Here is a 20,828-nt window from a genome sequence, read left to right as displayed (position 1 = left end):
TACTATTAATGTATTTGCTTTCACAAGTGATGTGTACCCTTCGCTGATACGGATCACGCAATGTAAATAATGTCAACACTAATAAATCTGTTTAATTCCCAGTCACTAGCAGTCACATTTCAATTCCAAGTAAGGTAGTGTCATCTTTATTTGATTTTTTTATTTGTGAAAATTCCCAGGGATAACCATCTTTTCCTTACAAACCATTCACTGCTAGTCCCAGGAGAAAAAATGTTACACTTTTAGACGTAAGTGGCTCTCAAAAATGCTGTGCCTTCAGACAGTAATCTACTAAACCTACTGAATTTCTAGATATGGCTCATTAACAAAGATAGCTCTTTGGGCTAATCCCACTCGTATGTGTCAGCAAAATATTTTTGCAGTAATACCAATTATTCTGGGCAGATCTTGGGAAAATACTAGGGAGTGCTCCACATTCTCTACATTTTGCTGGTTGGTGCTTACTAGAAGTCCTTATGGGGGATGTTTTGGTGGGGGTTTTTTTGTAACAGATTGGTAATGTCATGTCCTTTGCCCTGAAAAATAACAGTTTAAATATGCCTCGTGTTCGTCATCCAGAGTTGATAATAATTTCTTCAAATTAATCAAGCCTGCAGCTATAGAAAAGTGCCAGCTTTTCCGAAGCTCTGTATACCAATCCGGAGTGCTGGAATTCCCTTTTCTTGTGGGGCATATGTATAGGAGGAGTGCCACAGGAATGTGAGGAATGCTCTCTTGGGCTTCACTCCTCAATCACTTCAGGGCACCCATTCCCTGCTGCTGCAGCCTAGCTTGGCTGACATCTTTATATCTCTACATCAAAACAGAGCTACCCACTCTATTTTAATATGCAATTATCTTTCATTTCAGACCTATTAGCTGTAACAGCGTCGAGTCGAGTGTTTTGCTCTGGTTAATTTTTTGCTGTGCTGTCTGGTAACACAATACTTGTGATTTATAGGGATATTTCACTTCAGCGGATGAGTTCTGGGGTCTCTCATTGAATTCTGATCAGTGTCACAAATCTCGATGGTTAGAGGTCTGTGTCAAAGGCCTATCCCACACTACATGAATTGTTATAAATGGGAATGAATGAAAGAAGAGAATTGTACATAGAGAACTATGTACAAATATACTCAACAATTTCTCAATAATATTTAAGGATGTGTTGTGTTAACACCTTTTTTAGTGTCTGTAAGCAACATATTTGTATAATGCAAATGCTTCTGATTATTCATATCCTCCATGGTGGATATTAGCCTATCCGTTATACTAGGTTTTTTCTCTTGCTGAAAGTAGTCTAGTTATTTCTGAATAGAAAAAATAAAAAATAACTCAGTAAATAATCATCATGATTCAGAGAAAACATCGAGCTATCTCCAGAAACCCCTATTTTTCATTACAAGTATTCAACAAAATATAATTTACAGTGGCAAAGGTTTTTGCAACTTCCATTTTCTCTTAAGTCTCACTGTCTTCCTGTTTTCCAGCTTCAACAAAAAATCAGTATGATTTAAAATACACATATATACCAGAACATGCCATTCATTTTGCTTATTGGTTACTCTTCCGGCTACATTATGTAGCCTTATCCATATTTACAATGGATTTTTTTTTTTCCTGAGGGAGGGTGTTTTTCTGGTCATGTTAATACATTAAACAGGTTTCCTACCCATCTTACACCAGGAAACCAGGAGTTAACTATATACATGCAGTACCTATAGTGTTGATATTTCAACAATACAAAAAGGCTGCAACAAGAAACATGACAGCTCAGCACAATATCTTTTTGGATAGCTACAACTGATCACCATGTCATTTTAGAGAAGTATTTTGCCTTAGAAATAACGAGTATCTGCCCTCCTGAATATGTCCATTTCTTTCAAGTGGTAATTTGAAATGGTAGGTCAAACAGTTACTAAAATGCTAAGAAAACAAATTCAGCAGTTCTGGGACCATTTTTTTCATTTGCTAAACCTCATTTTTAAGAAGATGCTCACGCTTTGAAAAGCTTGCACTTGACTTAGCCACATGGCTTTGAATCCATGACACCTGTAATTAGTCACCCACGGTTAAATGCTTGGTTTGTGCCAGTCTGCCCTGGTAGGAAATAAAACATTGCCACTTCGAGGGAGTTTAGTAAATTATGTGCAGTCAGTATGGTTATAAGCCCAGGGATGCTCTTTTCTCCCATTTCTCTGGGTAAGTACTTGTTTTCATCTATCTCCTTGAGATGGCATGGCAGCTGAAGCAGATTCATGCAGCCAAACTCCAGCCCTCAGAATTGCCCCTCTCCTTCCCAGCTCTCTCCTGGCACCTTCTCAGCAACCATAAAAAGATATTTCCATAACCATTCATGGAAGCAGACAGTTACAGGGGAACAGAGGTATTGGCCTGGTGAACCCTTCAGAGCTGACCTTGAGAAGAGCAGCCATCCCCTTTGGACTGGGCAGAAGCCAATTTTGACGGATTTTAAGTCAAAGATGAATTATTTTAGGTACAAGTAAGGCCACTACCAAGGGGAGACAACTTCTTTTGCATAAGATTAGCTTCTATGCTCTGTCTTTAGGGATGGCACCATTTCCAAGAATGCTGTCTCTCACCTTTTGGGATTTATAAATGGCTGGGATTGCTACCATTTGCAATTCCATTTTTTAGTATCTTTTACAATATGATGAAGGGCATGTGAGTTTGTTTGTTTGGGTGGTTTTACCTGTTAATTTTTTACACAACATCCTCTAGTTATTGTGTCTATTTGTCAACAAGCATTCACTTATGTATGAGCACAGTATGTAAAAACAACTCTGCACCCCTGATCCAGAGGGTAGGGTAGAAGGATATCAGTGGTTTAACAGTCCATAGTAAAATAATCCTTGAATGTTTACCATAGGTTTTATGATCTTTTTATACTCATAAGATGTGTGAAATTCTAGAAGTTACAAAAGAGAACTAGGCCTGTGCCATAAAAGAAGAATCATCCTTTTCTTTTTTTTCTTGAAGGAAAAACAGAAGAATTTTTGACTACTATAATGCATTTCATGCATTTACTCAGAATTTGCCACTATTTGCACAGCCGCATTTGGGAATATTTATCATTAAACTTCTGCCATAGCTACAAAGGTATGCAAACCAGCTTTAGCTAGTTAGATTAATACTAGCAGCAACAGCACATGCCGTCCAAGTATTTACATGATCTGGGAGAGGAATTCACAGTCCACACAGTGTTCCCTTCGGCTGTACTGATAAAGGTGCCCAAACAAAAGAGAAGGTGGCTGTGCTGCAGCAGCACCCAGGAGGCATAGCCGGAGGCCTTTGCTACACACTGAACAAATTAGCAGGAACTCTTGAAGGTCAAGCCCGTGTTTCTGAAGCTCAGGAACATCTCTACAAACTTCCTTTGTGCTTGTGACCATGGTACAGGTCTGCCCCTCATCCCTCAGGAGTGAAAGTGATGATGGGAGGTGACTGTGAGTCTTGTATCCCAGTACCCCCACTGGGAAGGTGGCTCCAGATGTCATGTCAACACCTGCCCCAGCTTCTCCTTCTGTGAAAAGAGACACAAATGTAGCAACTAAACCTCTTAGGTAAAGTATTCTGAGACATAGAGGAAGCACTGCGAACTGCTGCTTCTAGAACAGTAGCAGCAGCATTTTGAGGGTTTTTTAAACAGAAAATGAACCACAGAGAGAAACAGTGAAATAGAATCTCTTGTCATTATCAGGACATGAGGCGAAAGAGGTTGGTTCAGTGGGACGGTACAAGGCACACAGCAGTAAGTCAGTGCTTCGGGCCTGGTGTGCCCTGGGACAGGCTGCCAGAACAGAGAGATGCTCTGTGGTGGGTCTCAAATTGCACCTGCTACACAGTGGCAAAGGTATCAGAGAGACTAAAGCCAGTGTCATTTTAGATAGATGACACTTTCTGAATAATGTATAGGTTAAAAAACGCACTCCACTCCTTTCCAAATAGGCATCCACAAACTAACGTAGGTAGGATATACACAGGAACAATTTCAACTGTTGAATGTATATCATAAGAGTTTCATGATCTATGTATTTGGTGTCACATATAGTTCTAATAATACATTTCAGTAAATGACAGGCCAAATAAGGAAAAAAATATTTCATTCTTACTCATAGCCTTTGAAATTTAAATTAAAGCCCAAGCTTACCTTTCAGTGTTCTGCTTTTAAGCCAATATATTTCCTAAAAGAAAATACAAGCGTACTCTTTCTGAAATAACTGTAATTGAGTTGTTTAATCTTTTGAAGTTCCTACAACCCAAATATTACATGATTGTTCCAAAGTATCAAAAGTGGAAATTGTCTAAAAGTCAAATATAGACAGGATTACTATTTATTCAAAGCTGGCCAAGCCTTTAAAATAATTTAATTCATACATATTAATGATAGATAGCCAGATGATCATTAATATCCAATAATACTGCTTTTCATAAAACACTAGATGATAAAGTTATCTAATAGATCATGCAGAATGATAAATAAAATATGTACAGCTCTGCTAGGAGAATGAAACACTTAGGAAATAGGAACTTTATTCCTGCACCAAGATATAAAATATTTATATGAGAAAAAAATTGTTGTTAACATTGCTATTAAGACCTCTCACTCTAAATGTGCTATTTTCAGTATAAGGATTCTATACTAATTGCCTTATTTTCACTGACTGCCATCAGAAACCTTTTCTTTTTCTTTTTTTTTTATAAGTCAGCTTTATTATATATTATATATGACTGAAGCATTTGGCTTCAGCTTGTACTAGCTGTTTCAAAAAAAGTATGAATATATTTATAACTTTTGGCATTACTGCAGGGCATTATTCTACAAATTAAGTTTACAGCTGGTAGCATTTTTCCATAATGAATTATTGATTCATTATTCCAGATATTGCTCGTCCTCGCTCCAGCACCAAGCACTGCTTACTGCACTGCTAAGTCAGCCCATGCTAGAGCTATTCCTTGGACTGAGTCCCCGAACGCCACATTCCTGTCAGTTTTCACCTCTTTACTCTTGTCACCATCTTCCACAGAAATCATCCACGCTCTTCCCTGCTTAACACACTCTGGTGAATCACAAACACGTCCCAACATAATACTCCCGGCGCTTATTAGAAGAGCATTTGCATTTACATTGCTTCCTAACAACCTTTATAAATTATTGCCTTGCCTTGAAATTAATAGTCATTGTGGATAATGTTTATGTGGCTCAGCCTTCTTCATCCTTCAGTCACCATTTAGATCTGTTCAAAGCATATGGGGATGTGTGGGTGTGTACTTAAGTGTGTACTTACTCTGCTGTGCATACATATCCTGGCAAAGCATATTCACACCTATATCATAATGTGACAAGTACTAGGTACCAATTTAAATGGATAGCATCAGCTTTAAGTTCAGTGAATTCTATAAAAGCCGATATTTTTGTTACTTACAAATTAGTGATACCACACTCCATTGATTTATGTTGAATCTATTCTTGCAGGAAGAAACCATCCAGTAACTGGAATAAAAGAGTTTTTAAATCTAATTTTACAGTATCCAAAGAAAGCATATTCCAGGTAGATGGACACTGAATTAAGCTACCAAGGTGATCTAAGCTTATTGTGAAATCATCTTGATCATTCTGGACAATTTAATGACAACATGCCTGACCTCGTCTATGCACAGCTCTTCACTGCATCTGTATTCAAAGAATACTCTTAATAGACAGACCATAAAAAAATACACACTTCAGGTTCAAAACACTATTATGACCAAATTTGTTTCACAGACTCTACAATCTCTGTTAATGTGAGAACTGAAAATTAATATTTTCTATTCCTTTCGTTTTGTCATGAACTTAACACAAAGAGGTCCCTATTTCCACTCTAACCTTCAGCTTCTGTACAAATGCATAATAAATAACAAATTCAAGGATTAAATTCAGCTGCAGCAAGAAATCCTCCTGTAATACAAAAACAGACATGAAGGACCAGACAAAAAAAAGCAGTACTGCGCTCTTAAGCAGTCACTAGCTCTGAGGCAGAAGTTTACACAATGTATTCCTTGTGTTACTTGGATCTAAGACAGACAGCAATAACTTATCACTTTCCCTCAGGGTTTTTATGTTAATTTTGTTATTTGTTTCATTTATGTAACAGATACTCATAATACTCTTTAAACATTCAGCAGCTAGCTGTGATAAACACCATCTTCCTACTCCTGCAACAACTGATTTGTGCTGAGAACATTCACCACTGCCTTCTTGTACCACTGCTGGAAAAACATGGGAACACACTGCCTGTTTCACTTTTCCTTTCCAGAAAAAAAACTAAAAATAAGAAGAAAAAGCCTCTGTCTTTGTTGCTGTGCTTAGCAGAGCAAGTAGCAGAGGGATGTTGCAGACGAAGATCTGTAGCCAACCAAGTATATCTTGTAAATAAGTTTTCTAGGTCAGGAAGAGAAACTGAAATGTGGGAAGTAATCAGACAGAAAGAGGTAGTTGAATGCTTTGTGGCAAATAAATGACTCTCTGGAAGATGTAACTTTTGAAAAACATAGGAACTCTTAAAGATTTTGTTTGGGGGAAGCTCTTTGCCAAGAATTTTCCTTTTTTTTTTTCTTTTTTTGTTAGCCATTTAAAAGACTGCTGACATATGCTGGCACCTGACTGGCATGACCAGAGCCCTGTGCGCTGCCACAGTAACCACACTCCTGCTATCCATATTTAGATTTTATCTCTCTTCCTTCAGCTCAAGCTACCTGGAATGGAGACAGTCCTGTGTATTTAGTCTTTGGGATAAGGAAGTCTTGAAATACTTCACAAGTACCCTCCTGCAAATAAACTGGAGGGTGGAGATCGGCATCCACATGCTCTTGTTTGTGCGCAAGCAGCATTCACATGAGGAAGCAGATTCTTCAGTGGGAGAAGGGCTGGGGTGGGTCATTCTCCTGCTTCAGCGTGCCTTTGTTTTACAGCCCAGGTCCTCGTCTGATTAAAGCCCCTGTATTTCAGTGAGACCGGCAAAATCCTGCTAGTTTAAAACAGCTAAGGACCCTGTCCTTGTCTCTGATCCCTGCAGGGCTTGCAGGGAGTTCTCACAGTGCTGCAGCAGAGGATGGTCTCTAGCTAAAAAAAATAATGCAGTGCTTGAAACCCCCAGAAAGAGAGACCTCTCTGACGTGCACTCAGCTGTGCCCTGGGAAGAGGTGCATGACGAACAACAAAACAATCTTGCCCCTGTTTGCCCGATGGCGACATCTGTGTCTCGTTAGCGACGCACGAACTGCTAAAATAGTTCTTCTCTCAGGTGGAAGTGAGCTGTATAACTTCATTCCGTTGATGTGACTAGCTAACAATGTTGCCTCAAGCCTTTGCATTACTACTGCATTCAGGTATGAAGTTAGATTCCTCTTGCTGTGAAGCAGAGGAGTTGAAGTACAAGAGAAAATCTCAGCTTTAATTAATCTGTCTTGGTCCCTTGTGTTACAAAAATACTCCCAGTGCTCCAGAAGTTAAGTATTTGCATGGATACTTTGTTTATTTTCAAATAGACTTTCTGAAGTTTTATTTGAAGTACCTGTAATCCTTAACCCACACTCATCACTAATATGCTTTCAGTGAGGGTCCCTCTCACTTTATATGTAAATCTCTGACCCAGATAGTGGGTTGATATTCCTGGACAGTGTAAATACAATTGATTAAAAACACGTATCAGTAAGTGGAAAGAGGGACCTTTCAAGCAAAAATATCACCCTTTTTTTTAAAACCATCAATAATGGTACAGGTATTCACTTCATTTGAATTTGGAGAGCAATACTGAAGCTAGGGGAAGCATTTTCCTACTGTGGTTAATCTTAAAAGATCTGTGCACATGGGAATTAAGTTCCACTTCTCTTTGTGGGAGCCTCAAACGTGAAGGTTCCATGACTAACCTTGTGGAAAATAAGAAAGGAATTGTAGGTGGATGAAGATGTGATGGCATTTGAAAAAAAATGGGCTACAATAGCCTGAACCCATTCTGCAATGCTTGCAGATCTTTGTTTTTGTAAATTTTAAAGAGAAATAAAAGTACTGAACATATCCAAAGCAATACATAGCTTTGAGCTATTAAATACCTCATGGTTTTGCAATGAGCACATGTATGTCTTTTCCTCAAAACCATGCAGGTAAGTTGTGGTCCTGAAAAAGCAGCTCTTAACCTTAAATCCAAACGATTAAGGCTAAATCATGTGGTATCTCCTCCCTCTAGCAGGCAGTTGCAACTCTTTTGAAGGCAACTGAAAATGCTTAATTGGCCTGGATGCACTCACTTGCACAATTATAAAGTGAAATAGGGTAGCTGGCATTAAAGACTAAGGATGTAGAAACCATAAAAATGTGATAACTTGTTCCACTTGTAATTTCCCTTAAGAAAAATTTCATTAATTTATGTGCCCATCATTTCCCAAATTTACCTGAAACACTGTATAGTAGTCATAAAACCAGAAAATAACTTGCTTTTCCTTTTTCTCCAGAGTAGTTTGTGGGGCCAGATACCTTTCCCAGTAAAACAGGAGGGAGATAAAATCAAATGTAGAAGTATTCTGGAAAAAAGTAAGAAACCTTTCTTGGGGTTAAAAAAGCATGACTACTTTATACCATTCCTTCACCCTACTGTATGCAGCACCAAGCATGCAGTCCTACCTGACACACCAGAGAGTTCAGTTACTTACAGTCACTGTTTTTCCTGAGATGCTGCAGAGTCCTTCATTCAATTGACATAACTATGCAAGTATTTACTCCTGGAAAAAAAAATAATCTGAAAGAAAGCAAAGCTTAGTCAAAAAATAGGGAAGATAGAACAGAATTAAATATACATACATAAATATACACTTACTTGAGCCTATAAAGCTTTACCCTCCTTGGGTCTTGGGCTAGACAGGCTGTTTGCAATCTATTTACCCAGAAAGCAGAAAGTAGGTGCATGTCTGTGAAGCAAACCCTTGTGCCTGTAGTCTGCCCCAGCTAGTCCCTGCTTCTATTCAGAAGTGCCTCTCCATCTCACAGCCTTATTAACTATTCCTTATGGAGTCAAGTTGGCTGCTGTTTTCCCAGCCAATTTTTCAGCTACCTATGCAGGCCCTAAGGCCCACCAAGGCTGCAAAGCCCTTTAATGATGGTTATCAGACAGCCTTCGAGGTCTTGCCGACCTAGTTTAGAAACCACATCCCAGAGTGTGATCTTGGCCAGGTTATGTACACTGGTCAACACTGGAAACTTCACTGGCTTGTCTGTGCAAGGTAAAGCACATCAGCGTAGCCATGCCAGTAGAAGCTCAGTGCAAAAACATAATTATAAAGACATCTTTTACAGCTACAGCTTATTTCAGCCTCCTCACTAAGATGAGGTACAATGTTACAAGAACTTTCAGTGGAAGGGAGTTCATACTGGGACTGTTCAGGTTACTGGAGCTGTTTTAATTATAATTATGCAGTTAAAGCAGAAGAAAAAAATAATCCTGCACTGTCCTTTCAACTGAGAAGGCATTTTTCATCATTCTTCCTATAATCATTTCCCTCTGTTTTGAAGTATGGTTTGAGGCAAGTGCTCCAAATCTTCTATCAAATTTGACGATCCCTGTAGGCTCCAGTTCTGCTGTATTAATTGAAGCTTAGTGCAGTAGCATATTTGGCCTCATAAATTTTAGAAATGCTGCATTTTTATCGAGTAGTACTATAACCTGAGATACATTTTCATTTTTGATGTCACTAATCGCTTCTTTCATGGGGGAAGACATGTTGCCATGGTGAAATCTTTTAATTTATTTTTTTCATAGGAACACATCACAGAAGAGCATTAGGAAAGTGTAACTAACTCCTTCCTTTATAATGCTTACTGTGCAATACGTCTTTGAACAAGTTACTAACATGTGTCCCTCCTTGTTAGAACACATCTAACTAAACTCATGCACCTACCTTGTAGGGGTGTTTTGAGGGCTGGAGCTTGTAAAGTCCTTTTGAGGATGAAAAGCATTATATGAGTATTGAGCACTAATCTCAGCCATGTGGACAAGCCGCGCACATTCGAAGTAAAAACCTTTCTAATAACATCCATCTGCATCTTGAATACAAGAAAGAAATTGTAAGACAGCCTGTCAATGATCAAGGCTTTTTCATGCAGCTCACCCTACTGTTTGGCAGCTGGCCAGCTCAGAGAGCCTACAGAGGAAAATGGCTCCAAAGGAAAAAACGAGCATGTTAAGCAGAGGACAGCTTTTGTGAAGGGTGAGAAAAAACAAGACAAATACCCTCGAATACTAAAGTGCTCTCTGGTACATGAAGGAATGAAGTGAGACAAACTGTAAGGAAGAAACTACAGTAGGCAGGAGCCTCCTCTTCTCACTAAAGATAACTCAAGCCTGTTTGCACTAAACTGCTGAAATAAAACACATTTCTACTTCAGGACCAAGCCTGCTTTACATTAAGGATGTTTCTTTGTAGAGAGGCTGGGAGAAGCCAGGGAAGGATTTATTTGGAACTGCAGCACCTAAACCAACCAAGAATGTGTGTCAACCTTCAAAACTCTATTAATGGTATCATAAAGTCTTTAAAAATATTTTGTGAGGCAATGCAGTAGGATCCGAGCATCCTGAGGGGATCTGAGCAGCTCTTCTTCAGATGGAGTGTTGCCAACCTTTTTCTTCAGTGGGACTTATCTCACTGGCAAAGGCACTTTAGCTCAGGGCACTGGCTCCCTTCTGTTACAAGCCCCTGTGCAGAGTCATCAGCAAATTCTTCTGCCTGATATATATATATACACACATATATGTATCCAATGTCAGAATTAGCCCCCTTACTTCCTCTCACCAGTCATCTACGGATTCATTTCACTCAAGCTGTGCTCCAGCTGTACAGCATTGCAATGCTGCAACAAACATATGGAGTTTCAGCCAATAGTCCTCCTTCACTTCCTACAGGCTTTTAGTCTCTTTTTCCCTACAGCACTTCATGCACTACCTCAGATGCAGCAATGTTTAATTAAAGTAAAATATGGAGGAATTAAACTAATAACAAGAAAATCTTAATCTATCATCCTACCTTTAGAGAATTTTGTGTGGAAAGATTTCCAGTCCTCCATTAAAATGTTTACCTGCAAGAGATTCCTCCTCTAATGAATAATGATTTACATTTAGATAGTACCTTTTATTCTGACAGCTTGTCTTTACTGAAAAGCTAATTCCAGTCATGACTCCTGTGTAGCCTTTCATTCAAATTCCTGCCATATAGAAAGAGCCCAAAACTAAATATTTAAGTGGCTTTTAATTCACATTATCTTTCCACAGATCAATTTAGCACATCTCATCAACTGCTAACATGATCAATAATTAATGTGGCTGCAGGTCATCTACTTCAGAGTTCTGTTAGTCCTTGTAATGTCTTCCTGCAGTTTGCTCCATGAGCCCACGGAGAACAGGCCAGCTCTTCCATGGCTCCCTGGAGTGAAATCCATAGAGGAGCTCAGTCCACTGAAAATAGAAACAAAAAAACCCAAGGAACCAAACCAAATGAAAAAACCCCAAACCCCACACCAAAGCAAAAGACTTTGAATACGGTCTCAGAAGTGTTCATGATCCAACAGATGAGCCCTGGCGAATTTTCCTACTGTGGTGTATTGTGTTACTAATGCCAGCATTTGATTTCCTGACCTCCCCCTCTCCACAGCAGGGATGGCAAAAGAGCACATGTCCACATCTCAGCTGTTCTAGTCCAGGGCCTGGCATCTTGGGCCAAAGTCTTTGCAGCTGAAATTGAGATGCCACACTGTGGTCTGAAACAAAACTATTCACCTAGGTGTGGATATATGTTGTTCATTTTGAAACTCTTTAAAAATAAAATAAACACCCAAGCCTACACAGAAAAAGCAGACCATGTGCTGCAGCTGCAGTAGTCTCATATCTCCTTCCATCTCTGAAACAGACCTCTCCAGCAAGTCAGCTTATTTGTTAAGCCTGAGGAAGCCCTCATGTCCACCATGTGGCTGCCTCAAAACTGCATGAACTTCTGCAATGTCTTTTACTGACATTGCTGTTCTTGTTGCTGCTGAGATTTTTGAAATCATGTGATTTAATCAGCAGTACAATGACACAGCAGTTTTATTTTCCCATCTTCTATCTTTCTGTGACTTACTAGGCTTTTCTACACAAAATACAAGCATGCCAACTAGAAGGGTGATCTTTTACTTTCAGAATGAGAAATGTACCACCAATTGTGGAAGAAGTTTGCAAAGCATAAACACAGACACCAAAATGAAGGTTATCCCCCTTCTTGTATGAAAATCAGTACCAACATAAGCACACCTAACAAGCACGGCATCGCTTGTGTAAGTATAACACCTCTTCAAGTGCACTCTCTTCAGTGGCTGCACTTTTTCATTAAGACAAGGGCTTGAGGATGAAGCCAGCATTTGAACCTGCCTGTGTGTGCTGTAGCCCAGCACAGCATTGCAGATTACCACTGCAGATGACAACAGGAGGCTGTGCCCAGGCCCTGGTGGTGCCTGGCAGAGGCTGGGTGCACTCGCAGCCCGGCATGACAGAGCACGAAAAAATCTGGCTTGTGGGAAAGTAAAGGGAGGAGGAGTGAAAATGGGAGACCACACTGGGAAGAGGAAGACAGACTGAGGCAAGTCACACTGGGAGGAGCAGCTGGAGGGTCAAGAGAAGACAGCAGCAAAATGCTGATGAATGAGTAACCCTTGGTGATTCAAAGCCAGTGTCCACCAGCTCAGTTCTTACTCAGAAGATCAGCATGTGCCAGTGGGCATGCACAGACAGGCATTGCCAATCAAATGCTCTGAAACTGCCCCGTAGGGATGTTTGGGGAAGACTATTAACGTGACAATAAAGAGCTTCAGTACAAAAACCAGAGCTGCCACATATGTTTAACTAGAGTGTGAGGAACACTGACATCCTTGATTATCCATTGATTAGAAGTTGATTTCAGATGTGGTTGGAAATATACTGGAAATCTCTTGCTGAGCATTTTTAATATTAAATGTAGTATTGCTGAAGCATTGAGGATTTTGTATTGTGCCATTCCAGTCCCTTTAGATTCGCAGACATAGAAATGGGCTTGTGCCCTAAGGTGGTTACAAGTGAAAAAGAAATCAGGAGACAACAGATGGAACCAGCAGCTGGACGATTGGCAGAAATCAAGGCATCTCTGACAGGCATGCCAGACAGATTTTTGTTTGGGGCTCCTTTGTTCCATATCTTTTGCCAGCACCAAAAAAAACCAAATACCAAATCTCAACAAAATTACTCAGTGAACCACAGAAAAAGTAACTCTAGAAAAAGACCAGATCACTTTCATGGAGTGGAAGACCCTGAAGAGCCACAGGTGCTGCCCAGGATCCACCTTTTCAGACAGATCCCCTGAAGCAGCAAAGAAGCAGCTGAAACCCAGGAAGTCAGGGTCTCTACAACTCCAGTTTCCTGAAGATAAATAATTTAATTGTAAGGAGGCAGTCTCCAGCAGACTTATTAAATGCAGGGAAACAGATGTGAGCCTCACTTGGAGGCAGGAAGGTTAAGATGAGGCAGTGACACAAAGTGTATGTTAAAACGGTACCACAGCCTGTTTCACTGGACAGTCTGATGCCTAAAAAGAAAAAAGATAATTTTGATGTTTGTGTTTTTTGTATCAAGTATCTGGGTATTTTTCAGCCACAAGGGATTCTTTATTGTGTGCTAGGCACATAAAGGCATGCACACCTAGGGACAGTAACATGAACTGGATGCTTTTTCAACGTGGAAGCTTTTATGCCTTGCCCAGCAGTTCTCACTCATTACTTAAAATGTGCCCTGCACTTCCATATTGAAGAAAAAGCCCTGGCAGTGTTCAAGGAGAAAATGAGGTTCTGCTCCAGGGGCTGAATGAAAACCTCCTGCTGGGCATCAGCAAGGATTTCTCAGTGTTTCTAGTTAAAAACAGCTTCAGAGGTGTTATCCTACTACAGTTCCATTTGAATTTCAAATGTACAAGTGTAAAAGAGCAGAACCCAGAATAAAATTGATGGGCTAACAAAAATATGTACCTTTATTAAAAGCATTTGTATGTGTTTTGGAAACTGCTTTTATATTATAGTGATGGTCTGTGTATAGACTCATGCTAATAATGATTTTATTTGGAGATTGATACGTTTCAGTGCACTTATATCTTGTAATAATTAAACAAGAATTTTACAAATTGTACTTCAATATTCTATTACTGTCTTAAATACCAAAATACTACAATCAATATCTGGATAGTATAAACTGAGTTGTAATACAGTATATGTGCTCCAGTAGCACTGAATGTATCAGTATGCGCTCCTCAAGCTATGCACAGCAGTAGCTTCCACTACTGAGGGACAAGTCACAGAAACATAAAACCTGCAGTTTGGGGTCAGATTAAGAATTGATATCATCTAATATCCTTGCCAGAATTGCTCTTAAATCTCATTCACAGGTTTCTACCTTGCAACTTCTTTGTGCCAAAAGGTGGTTTAATTTAGCTACGAACTATGTGAAAAAAAGAATTCTCTTTGGTATTTAAATATGTTTCTAGGAATTTAATTCTAGGTTTTGCTTACGAAACATTGCAACTGCTCCTTATTCATCTTCAGAAAAGTCATTATTTAACGTCTCTCTACCACACCCTTTTCAGTCATTGCTGAGAGATAACATAACATTTTCATAACATTCAACTTCCTGAAAAAAAATGAAATTAAATACATTGAATTTTGATTCTAGATTACTGCTACTTCTCAGTTGTTAAGATTAGCAGGATGGCCCAGCTAGATAAGTATATCCACATCAACCCCCCTCTGGATCTTTCCTCCTTTTAACAGATCATTTAATGAGATTGGTAAGACTGGGGAATCAGAACTGCACACGATATAGGTGTGATAAGATAGAGGTGTAGCACCCACATATTCAGTGGCACAATATCTGGAGGTTATGCTGAATTGTCTGTTCACTAAAAGCCTACATGATACTGTCCCCACTTCTTGTCAGAAGGAGCCCACAGTGGTAAAATTGCAGGGTCTAAGTTGTATAAGTAGTACCCAGAGATCAAAACAGCCTGTCAATTTACCTACTCAACTCTACTGCAGCATTGTTAACACCATTAAAAAAATTGAGCAAGCTTCAGAAAAGTGTCAAGCTGGATAACCTTATTTCAATCCAACTACTGTGCTGCATGCTGTCCTAAGAGGTTTTCCTACCAAAGGGCTTTTTTACCCTGCTTTCTATCTAATGTCACAGTAAGGCTGCTGTTATTCTCACTAGATGGTGGATTACACTCTCTTAGGAGCATAGGTTTTCTGTAGAAAGCACTTTTCCTGAGAAACTTATCTTGGGAAGTGCTTTGGACCCTTCTTGCTGACTGTCTTTAATCCAATAATGTCACCACAGTATTGTGTGACACAGGCATCGCTCCTGTGAAAGATTTGTGCCAGGCAATTCTGAGACAAGAGGAATAGTCAAGGTTATTTTTAAAGCACCAGAAGTAACTTAATCTCAGCAACACGATCGCTAATCGAGAACGCACAGCTTGCTATTAGTGACACTGATACCTTGTAAAAGGAAAAGTAAAATTCACCTGATTATTTATAGAGTTCTGTTGCATGCAGTGAAGCAAGTGTGTTATTGCAGATTTACAAGTTAGCAGACTGGTTCCTAATTAGCATATTATTCATATGCAGCATAGGACTCTTTAGATAAAGAACCAAACATCTATGTTCAAAGTTCCCAGTATTCCAGATAGGCCTATGCTTACTGTTCCATTTCCAGTGGTTTAAAGATAAGAAGATTACATTTTTAAATCCCTTAAATAATTCCTTAAAAATAAAATGGGATTTATTTATGTAATAGTATCTGTAAGCTTCTTGGTTCTGATTGCAACAAAATATATGACTCCCTAGTCATGATCCCATTTTTAAAAAAATAATGCACTCACACACCTCCACAGCTGTGTCCTAGAATTTCTACTGATCTCCAGATCCAACTGACAACCCTAAGGTCAAAAGGGGCTTGACCTTCTCATATAGCCTCAGAAACCATCTTCTCAAGGAAGCAAAGATGGTAAACTAAGTAATAAACCTGACCAAGCAGGACTTATTCACTATATCATTTCTGTTATTCTCATAGAGGATCCTGATTAACTGCCTGAAAGACTGTTAGCAGCTGACAGGAAGGTAGAGCTTGTTTTTATTTCGTGTGCACTTTTCCAACCTCAGGCTCTTAATGAAATTTAGGAAAATAATGATAAACTAATAAAAGCAGAGTTAAATACTACTTGAAGTACAGTGCAGGTGATACATGTTACCTTTCTAAGATATCTAACTGGGGTGTTAGAAGAACACTTCTTGTGTTTTAAGGGCCCCATTATTTCTGTCTTCATAACATACATGTAGAAAAGGAAAGTGCTAAAGAAGAGCCCTGACTATACACTAGCCTGAACTACCTTGCTCTAGGCAAGTGCCACAACTGATTTGTGATGTCAGAGCCTCCAGAAGGATTATACTGTAACCCTCAAACCATCCTTCTGCAGCAGCCTTCATCTGCGGGCTGCTGCAGCCCCTGGCAGTGCCCGCAGGGCCCCCAAGGCATTCACCTCTCTGTGCGTGCCGGGTGGGAGCAGTGCCCTGGCTGCAGCGCTCCTCGGGACAGCGCCAGATCAGCACTGCTGACCTTCAGCCACTTGTTCCCATCTCACACTGTTTGCTTTGGCACAACTGTTTCTTCCCAAGGCACCCCCTGAGGCCACATGGAAAATGAGATCAGTGAACTGATCTGTGTTAAAAATAAACCGGAAAAAACCCACAAAACATTTTACCAGGTGGTTGAGAAGCAGTTGTTTCAGTGCCCTTGGCACCCCCAGGTAGGCAGGTGGAGGGGCTGGAACTGGCCCTGCTGCACGGAAATGGCACCTGGCATCCCATCCAGCACTGGTGCCTCTTGTTAGATGACAGCCTCTGGGTCGTTCTCAGAGGGGGGATTGCCACACCAAGCAGCTGAACACCGTGACTGCAGGGGTTTATTCAGGAGGCTGAGATACCCTGGGTATCTTTTTCTCTAAAGATAGGCAAAAAGCAAAGGAAAAAAACAGCAGAGAGATGCGGGAACTGTTGGTGCCTATGCGGTCCCTGGTGAGTGGAAAGATGCATTTGTATTTGTAGCAACGCTTGAAATTATAGTCTGTAAGAGAAGAACAGCTTTTCATTATTTCTTTATTTTTTGTTCAAACCCTAATATTTAGCACTTTGTCCGGCTTGACTTAGCAGTTTTAAAACATAATAGAAAACCTTCTTATCAGTGATTTAGAATCACAAGTCCTGGGGCTCTGTTTTCTGAGCAGCTCACTCTTCCTGCAAAATCACAGAGTACCTTCAGCTTGTGTGGAAATTAATAGGTTCTGTTGTAAACACATGTCTAGAGCCTGCTTATGCTTTTCATTAAGCCATCATGAAATAGCTGTTGCTAGATAACACCAGCTGTGGCCATTTTATACTGGAAAGCAATCGGGATGTTGCAGTTAAACTGGAACAAGGAACTCCAGAAAAAGAAAAGTCCACACATGGAATTAATTTGAAAAGAGTTAATCAGAGAAATACCAAGTGCAACTCATGGTATTTGCTATATATTTATATGGTTTAAGTTAGGTTTAAAATGTTCATCACAGAGTGACAAGGCCAATTTTGGCCTTTATTCTCTGAAACTTTACACAAAGCATGCACAACTATATTCACCACGAGTAGCAATCCTTACCACCAGCTTCAACTGGTCACATTAACACCATCTGGAAGTTACTATTTGGCCAGTAGAATGAACTATTTCTGTTGTTGTTGAGGGAATAGTAGATTCCCTAAAGGGTGTTGTAAATTTAAGCAGTGGCTCTGTTTTTAGCAATGATTTGGTTCTGTGCTTTTAAATATGCCCTCTCAGCATATGTGCATGCTGGGGAATAAGACTTCTCAGATTTACATGATTATTTATTTACATTAGTATAAATAAAATTTAATGTCCTATCTTATAATTAATATTTCAGGAGTAACAGTGAAACAAAAGGAAAACCAGTGTCAGTGTTACCGAAACAACTGTCATTCTTACTATCATCTCTTCCCCCATTCATCATTCTGGGAATATACCCACAGCTTTCTCCAAAAGCTTGATCAAATAAATATGTCCTTCACTGTGCCTGGAGAATCAGTGCATCTGGACCCAGCTAGGGAGCATACTGCAGAGATTTCAAGTCTGCACAGTGCGTGAGCTGCCAGCACTGCCTCTCTTTATCTGACCGAGAATAGCCCGCTCAAACGCCTTTGCTAAGCCAAAACTGTTGAGAGGCAGTCAGTCCCTTGGGAATCAAGCCAGGGTTTTTCCCAATGACAGATATATTCTATCTTCGCCCTTATTAATGGAACATTTATAATTGATTTCCTTTGTTTACCCTTTCCCTTCCTTCTGCAAGGAACAACAAAAGTCTAAACTTTGCTTTCTGTACAACAAACATGAGGGAATTCCTTACAGAATGTTAATCACACAGTGGGAGGCACTGGGAGACTGCTTGGCTTTCTATTAAATTACAATTCAATTTCTACCAATTATTCAAATACATTGTTTCTTCTGAAGCCCAGACAGAAAAATAACACATGTAATTAGTGTGGATTCTTCTCTGAAAAGGTGAATGTACAGCTACAGGACAGTCCAGACTATGGACCTGAAAAATAATAGACCTGATGGAAAAATCAGGACACAAATCCAAGCTGTATTTTCTCTGGCAGTAAGGTTGGTTTTAGAGGCTCCTGGATTTTACTATTGCACCTATGGCACAGTTCACTGCCTCTGCCCTTGTGCCGGTGTGACTGTTCTGAGGCTGTGCTGTAAACTGGATTAGTGAAACAATCTTAGGAAGATTTCCCCACAATCTCTAAATAACACTGAAAAATGCTATAAATTAGCAGGACCCCTTAATGAAGAGGCCTTGGAACCACACTGTGCTTTAGCTATTAACTCAGAGAAGTGGACTCAGGTAGTACCTGAGCTCCTCAAAGCTCAGCTGCTGATTACAGGATGCTGGAAATATGGATATGATGTTAAAGGAAGAATTGCATGGACTACCCATATTTAAATTTTAGCCCCATGCTGAATAGGACTGAATCCATCTTTAAAAGGTGTCATTCCCCGTTAATGCAACACAGTCAAAGCAAATTGTCAACCTTCACTGAGAGGCTGGTCTGACTTTGAACTGTGCTGGAGTGATCTTTGTTTCAATTGTCTCTGCAGACAGTGATTTATTTTCAGTTAATATACATCATGAGAAAACATAAGGCTTGGAAATTAAGCTCTTGCCTAGGCATAGGAGTCAAGTATTATCTATACTTGAAAATTCAGTATGATTAACTCTGAAACTTAGAAACTATTCTGGTTCCAAAATACTTCACAAAAAAAGTTCCTATCTGTTCCTATTTTGCTTCACCCATTTTCAAGAACATCTCCATGTGAAATCTCACAAAAGTGTTTTGCACTTTTGTTTTTATTTTGTGATAACTATGATAGTTTGGAGGATGATTTTTTTTCCAACCTCAGTCTGGATCAATACAGCTGTATCACCTAAAGCAATAGCATAAATATCAGTAGACCAGCAGGGAACTGATTTAAATCTATAGCAGCAATGAAGTAATCTGGCATCATCAGCTGCTGCTGCAGTAGGAGACTTTGTCAGCACACTTCTAATGCTTTTCCTTTTAACTAAAAACGTGGCTTGTGGCTTTTTCAGAGGCCTGACCCTAATCTATGCTTTACATTCTCTCTGTGTGACAAAGCTTTAGGGCAGTGCAGAAGGAACTCTGGTTGTTGTCCAAAGAAAGACCTGTCTTCCACTATAATGATGTAATATTTCTAGGACTTTACATTTTTGTCACAAACATGGATGACAAATATTTCCTCTTCAGCTGGAAACCTGTGTGGGGTTTGTCTGGCTAAATTATATTCAAAGGCTGAATCATTAAAAAGTCACAGTTATAGAGGTGATGATGGGAATGGTAACAAGAGTGTGCCTCTCAGACAATCATGATCTGAACAATTTGGTCATACTAAATTTGGGATATCTCTTTTGAAGCTATTATCCAAGCGCTTTGTAATAGCCATTAAGGCAAAACTCTGCCCTCATGTGCTGTCAAGCTCTAACAGCCCTCAGTTTTGGCAGTAAAAATATCAATACTAATCTCAGGCTGCAAATTGATGCTACACAGACTTTGGTGATTGATGAGTTCCCATAACACCCTTGTCCTGTAAGCACAGGGCAGACACAGCTCGCAATCACCAGCCTTCAGGTTAAGCTTCTATCTCTCTGTCTTGCTGAAGAAAAGACCTGATTTACTCATTTATATTTGGTCCATACAGCCCATAAGAGCACAGGGCTCCTTGCAAATATACATTGCCTGTGCTTCAATGACCATGAGGCAGTGCTGCTGAGGCTGCTGGTGAACCTGAGCAGGAGTGAAACTCTGAGGTCAGCTCTGTGCCTCACCCTCCAGCCTAAGGAAACTCAGGTGCTCAGGCTGGGTGGGAGTTGTGAGGTTTTCCAGCCAGATGTCCCACCAGCAATGGGTACAGCTTCATTTTGCTGTTCCTACACCGCGCCTTCTGGGTGTGCACCTGATCGGCCACAACAACATCTCATTCCATAAATCCAGACCTTTCCATAACTCTGCATAAAATTCCTTGTAGACACATCTCTGGATGACATGAAAAGTCTCTTAAAATCCCTGGGTTTTGTTATTCAAAGTGACTTTGTATTCAATATTT

General features: G+C 39.8%; 1 long non-coding RNA gene across 2 annotated transcripts; it reads right to left on the bottom strand.

Moving 5' to 3' along the window:
- Nucleotides 1-124: 124 nt before the first annotated feature.
- LOC125326823 lies at nucleotides 125-10,092 on the bottom strand. 2 transcript variants are annotated; one of them, XR_007204020.1, is made up of 5 exons: nucleotides 9,952-10,092; nucleotides 8,710-8,795; nucleotides 8,452-8,599; nucleotides 5,448-5,515; nucleotides 125-3,544 (listed from the first exon to the last, which is right to left on the bottom strand). It is a non-coding gene; the product is annotated as an uncharacterized LOC125326823 (long non-coding RNA). The 2 variants fall into 2 exon arrangements; XR_007204019.1 differs by having other exon boundaries at nucleotides 8,452-8,580.
- Nucleotides 10,093-20,828: the final 10,736 nt, after the last annotated feature.

The sequence above is a fragment of the Corvus hawaiiensis genome, chromosome 5 (assembly GCF_020740725.1).
Source record: "Corvus hawaiiensis isolate bCorHaw1 chromosome 5, bCorHaw1.pri.cur, whole genome shotgun sequence".
NCBI classification, from domain to species: Eukaryota; Metazoa; Chordata; class Aves; order Passeriformes; family Corvidae; genus Corvus; species Corvus hawaiiensis.
The sequence above is the reverse complement of the archived record's forward strand: the minus strand, read 5'-3'. Positions and strand labels throughout refer to the sequence as shown.